We start from the raw sequence: 6,230 nt of genomic DNA, 5'->3' as shown, positions 1-6,230 counted from the left end.
TGAATGTTTTGGCACAAGGCGCAGCCAGCGCACACAAAGTTTATACCAGCTCACTTCAAGTTGATGTAATTTTGCCTCGTGAAGTTTTTTAATTGTCAAATTGTCATGATGATGATAATGATGATGATGATTATGGGGGTCTTGTCTTGGCCGTGTGGGCAAGAGATGGACAAAACGTTTCTTTCTCGCTTTTGCACAACTATATTCCTACTGACTGACGGACTGACTTGATTATCTACTTGGTGCTTCGGTGTATTTTATTCAGTTTTTCTGCTGCGCTACTTGCTGCTAATGGTTTCTTCAAATTCGAGTTTATTTACTTTGAATGGAGTTTTAGACTATGAATGGCGTTGATTGAATAAGGTAAGTTTTTTATTTTGTTTTTTATTGGACATCTTCCTTGGACTTGGACACCTTTGCATTTTCAAGTTGTTTAAGTTTTTTGTTTAAGTTAAGTTTAAGCTTAATTGAGTTTACGGAAAATTTATCTTTAACAGAAGTTCTGTTTTAGTTTGTTCATGTTCTGAGGTAATAAGGCGACTTTAGAGTGGGTGGAGTGACATATTTTAGTTCATTGTTTCAGAAGTTTTGTCTGGCAAAAATTTGCCTCTATATCATACTTACACTAAAATACTGATTGCAAGTGGCAATAAGTATTGACCTTGAAAGTTGATTTAAATTATAACTTCAGACTTATTTTAGTCGAAAGTTCAATAACTCAAAAACCATGTAAGCAATCGTACAACGACTTGTAAAAATATATCAAAAATCATCGTTTGGGAGATATACCTACATTTAGGAGATATTCACAAAACAATTTTCTTACTTTTTTTCAAAAATTCAAAATTTTATTGGTTTTCCATGTTGAGTTCATTTCACATATCAAAAATCATTGCTTGCCCAGCTAGGGTGGTGCAAAAAATATTTTTTTCGATTTTTGGTCGGGCCATCCCCTAAATTTGTTTCATTCGCTATCTTATGCGGAAGAGGGTGCTGACAACAGTTCAATTTTTAGGTTTTGTACGTAATTTTGATTTTTTCAATTTTTTTTGGAAATAAAATATTTTATGTACCTAAGTTTAACTTGACTTTATAAAACTAAATTATTTCTATCTTCGTGAGCCATATTTATAGTCAGTTTGTGCATAGAAATATTTTAGGCTTGAATTTTGAAGATCATTTTTGATTAGAAGTTCAAAATTTTGAATTTCTTATTAAATGTGAAATTAAGATTTCATTATTTTAAAATTTCGATTGATTGAAACGTCTTTTTCAAGATTTCATTATAAGTGGAGTAACTAAAGCTCAAAAATTGGCAATATTAGGGAACCCGGCCGAACAGCTTAGATTTTGATGATCTTTTTTTTCAAACGTCGGTAATTAAAAATACTTTAAAGTCTATAGATTAAAAATTGCCGGTGTTGAAGTTTTGATTTTTTAAATTTAATTGAAGATTTCTGTGAACAAAAACAATTTTTTTTTTTAATTTTTCTTAAATTTCATAAATTAATTGATGCCAAAAGATTGTCTAGGAAATTCAAGGAAAAAAAATATATGGGAGTGAGGGACAATCTTCCATAGTTCAAGCGATAGATGCAATTTTCTTATTAATTGACTTCAAACACAAAAAAAAATATTTGAACACAACGGCAACACCTACAATATTCAAATATACATTTTTTAAAAGCTAGAAGCTTAGTCATATATGTAAAATTAAAATTAAGTTAATTGAATGAACGGCTTTTGAAAGAATGGTAATTGAACTCAGATTTTTGAAGAAAAAAAAATTATTGAAAAAATTTTAACATGTCGTTTTTTAAACTTGGTCGTAATATTAAATGCATTTATTTTCAAATTTTTTTGGCCGCATTTATTATGATTTCAAATTATAAAAGGAAATGTCAATATGTATTACGGTTTATGAAAAAAATTAAAAAGTATTTCATTTTCGAAGAACTTTTTTTAATAAAAGTTTTGAAAAAAAATTTAACTTATTTTTTTTTTTAAGTTCAACATCTAAACATAAAATTATTTTTTATTCATTTAATAACCCTTACTGTTGAAAGTTAAATAGCAAAAATTTAAAATTCCTATTTACCACAGTCTTTAAGAAAATTAATTATTTCAATGCAAAAATTCAGTTTTAATAAAAAAAAAACCATTGAAATTGAAGTAATTTTTCATTTTTTTTTCAAAAGTGTGATATATTTTACCTTTTTTGCTTCGAAATTTAACTGATAATATTTATGGCCAAAAATTTTTTTTAAATAAATTCATATTTTATTAGAAAAAGTTTGGAAAAAAGTCATTTTAAATTTTTCTAATAACATTTTTTTTTTTTTTTAATTCTGAATTTGAGGACCATTTTTTCAAAAAGTCTTGATTAAATTTAGTGGATTTAAATTTAAGAGATAAGAATGAGCTTCTGGCTTTTTAAAAATGTATTTTAAAATATTGTAGGTGTTGCCGTTGTTTTCAAAATATTTTTTTTGTGTTTGAGGTCAGAATGTTAGAAAATTGCATTTATCGCTTAAACGATGGAAGATTGTCCATTACTGCCTTTCAAATATTTTCCTTAAATTACCTAGAGAATCTTTTGCTATCATTTGTTTTATGAAATTTAAGCAAAAAAATGGTTTTGTTAAAAATTTTAAAATTAGGGTTCCCTAATAATTTGCTTTAGTTACTCTACTATACATATATGAATTTTGAAATATGTACAGTACATATGTATTATAAAAATAAATTGATCATAATTTTTTGTTTTAATAGATAGATGAATGAAATTCATACTGTAGATAGGTAATTAAATAAACTAAAATTTTAATTAATTTCGTATTCAAAATCCTGAGATAACGGTGAAAAGATGTTCTTTTTCTAAACACGTTATATCTTTTGATCTAGAGCATATAAAAATTTTGTTCGAAAAAAAAAATTGGAGCCAATATATTAATAAGCAAAAAGTGCAAATACAAAGTCTGGTTTAACTACTCTTGACTAAATTTATTTGGAAGTGGCGCCAGAAATTATTCTTTCGATGTTCTTTCAGAATAACTACAACAAAAACAACTTTCAAGCTATTTTTAACTAACAATAATTTAAAAAAAAAAATTGTTTTTTTTATTTTTACCAAAATATTACAATTTTTCAATGTCGATCAGCACCCTTTTCTATATAATATAGGAGGCTGAAAATTCATCAGCATGTTACCAATAGGATGTGGAACCAAACAAGGGGTTGGCCCGACGACTTTAAAAAAAAAAAAATTATTTTTCCCATACAATCGTGGGCCACCTAATGCCCCCACCTTACGTTTAGAAGATATTCAAAAATGTTTTACTTAAAATTTCAAAGTCCCCTAAAATCCCAAAAAAAAAAAATAACTTATTTTAAAAAAACTCAAATTTCTGTCGTTTGTTCACCTTGAGTTTAAAAATCAAATTTTGTACCCCGAAAATTACTTGTTTTTTTTTTTATTCAAACTTTTATCGTTTGTCCACCTCGAGTTCTTTACAAATACCAAAAACCAGCGTTTGCTTACCCTTCGTTTAGGAAATATTCAAAAAACAAATTTAGTACCGAAAAACTCCATAGTCTCCTAGAATCCCCAAAATAATTTTTTTTTTTTTTAAACTTCTGTCGTTTGTTGACTTCGAGTTCTTTACTTATACCAAAAATCGTTGTTTGTCCACCATTTTCCTTAAGTTAGTTGGTATGTTGTAAAAATAAAATAAGAATCCTTAATAATTGTATAGGTATACAAAATGGAGACCTATTTTTTATGTTTTTAATTTTTATGATTTAACCCTCTACTGCATGAATTAATATTAGCGGACGAAAAAATTAAAAAATGCTTTACATGGGTTCTTTGGGTTGTTTCAAAACGGTTTTCATTAAAAATTTTTTTTTTAATTAATTTGTTTAAAAAATTTGTTTATAAGCCAAATTTGGCTTCGTATGCATTAAGGGTAAGAAATTTTACTAATTTTATTTATTCAGATTATGTAAAGAATACAATTAAAAATATCAAAAGATAAATATTTATCATTTAAAAACAAAATAATGTAAAACAAATACATTGCATTACAAAAAGTTAAGAATTAATTCAAATTTGGCTCATTTTAAGCCATGCAACTGAGAAAAGCAATTTGTTTTTTCCGTTAAATATATTTTTTTCTGGTTCACATTCTTTCCACTGTCGAAGTAAGTCTTGCTCCAACATTTTCACCCACTCCCAGATCTTACAAAAGCTAAGAAGTAATAAAATTATTGAAAAATATTATAGGTGAGCCCCCCTTTCCCTGAAATTTGTGTGGTTACGCCGCCGGAAATGGGGTTAACATGTGAAAAATGTCTCTAAAAGCGAAGGGACTCCATTTCTGAATAAAACATAGCTTCCAAGCAAAATAACAATGTAAAGGAACAAAATTTTCCAACAAAAAAGTTTTACATATTGTGTAGATTTACAACCCCTGAATGCATACGAAGCCAAATATGGCTTCCCTACCTTTTGCCCTCCCAAGACCAGGCCAATAACTTTTTTTCAATAAAAATTGGTTCATAGCATACACAATTAGACAATCGATCCTAAATAAATTTTTAATTCCACTTTACTTTCCAAAGAAACGCAGTAATTAACACTTAAAGTATGAATATATTCTACACTTTCGATTTCAATGCACACGACTGATCGACTCATCTGTGATCATAAAATACACCTAGGTATATTTTGTGTCGGACACACTAAAAAACTATCTCTATGGGTTCTCAGAAACACAAAGAAGAGGATTGTATTGAATCTTTACCATTTTTTTGTGACAGAGAAGAGAAAAGTGCTTTCAAACTGACAAAACCATATTTGGCTTCGTATGCAGTAGAGGGTTAAGATTTTTTTTTGTGTACATTCAAAATTTTGACTTTACGACCGTATAATTCTCGATTAATTAACGGTCAAAAAAATTCAGACAGTTTTACTTTTCAGTCAGCTATTAAATTTGAGGAAATTAAGAAATTCACTGTGGTGTATACGTAACTTTTTCGTATATAAAAATCTTAACGCAAATATTTTTTAATTTTTATATTCGTAATTTTTACCAGTTTTGACTGATCTTAACACTTTAAGGTAATATTATATCAATTTTACTTGAGCTTACCATCTTAAACTTATCGCTTTCAGCTGGTTCATCAATTTCAGTCATTATTGAAACTTCAAATTGAGATTAACCCAGTTTTGGTTGAACTTACTTGTTTTGGGTAAAGTTTATCAATATTAGCCAAAATTTGATTTCAAAGTTTTCGAAATCTACAAGTCTTACTAGTCTTTAACCAACAATTTGTATAAATGGAGAATCCTATGTAGGTAGATTCTTAAACGTAACGTTTTTCTTACACTTATGTAAGAGAGTTAAGCCGTTCTAAGAACGAGGGTGTATTTTGTTCTGCTTCCCTATTGTCACTAACACCATAATCTTAATCATAATTCACATGCACTCTCCATAAAATCCAAATCCCCATTAAAACCAAAAAAAAAAAAAAAACCAAACAATTTCTAACAAAATCAATTTCCCGGTAATTTGCCCTTAACACTTCTTCTTCTTCTACTTTGTTCAAACTACCGAAAATATTATGCCTTTGCCTTGAAGATGGTGTTTCGCACAATAATAATTTGATTGCATAATCAGCTTTATTTTATAAGACAATTAAATCATATTAACATGATATCCCTTCTGCCTTCTACCAAAACACACGTATCTTCCTCTTCTCTGCGCGTTGTCGTCTATATTAACTGCTACCAGAAGAAGGCGTCATCGTATAAACAACACCAACAATCAACAACAACAACAACAAAAACAACATACTCCCCCAAAACAAAGTTTTCCTGACAGTTTAACCACCACCCCCCCCCCCCTTCATTCCTTATTTTCCTGTTGTTTTGTGTAAAGGTGGGTGTGTATATACAGGGTGTCCCAAAAGTAATGGATCAAACGAAATATGCTGATAGGCCAACTTAAGGGCTCTCAGAATTTGGTAACTTGTTCATCCCAAATCCTTACGGTTTTCGAATTAATGCAGTTTTTGTGAAATTTCGAAAAATGCCGACTTTGCATCAGTATTTTTCTTCCTCCGCTCATAATTGATTTTTGTTTTTTACAATTCTTTCACTAAAACATTGCCTAATAATAACAAATAATTAATTAATCAAAATATTTTTTATTTCATACGCCATTTCG

At 28.6% G+C, this 6,230-nt stretch overlaps 1 long non-coding RNA gene across 1 annotated transcript in view; it reads left to right on the top strand.

Annotated features, from left to right (window-relative positions):
- The first annotated feature begins 254 nt into the window (after window positions 1–254).
- LOC129914385 (uncharacterized) overlaps window positions 255–6,230 on the top strand; it is a 50,538-nt gene continuing 44,562 nt past the window's right edge. The window contains exon 1 of the long non-coding RNA XR_008772180.1: window positions 255–363. This is a non-coding gene — a long non-coding RNA (uncharacterized LOC129914385). The remainder of the gene's footprint in view (window positions 364–6,230) is intronic.

The sequence above is a fragment of the Episyrphus balteatus genome, chromosome 3 (assembly GCF_945859705.1).
Source record: "Episyrphus balteatus chromosome 3, idEpiBalt1.1, whole genome shotgun sequence".
In the NCBI taxonomy this organism is placed as follows: domain Eukaryota; kingdom Metazoa; phylum Arthropoda; class Insecta; order Diptera; family Syrphidae; genus Episyrphus; species Episyrphus balteatus.
Note: the sequence above shows the minus strand (reverse complement) of the source record. Positions and strands in the feature narration are given on the sequence as shown.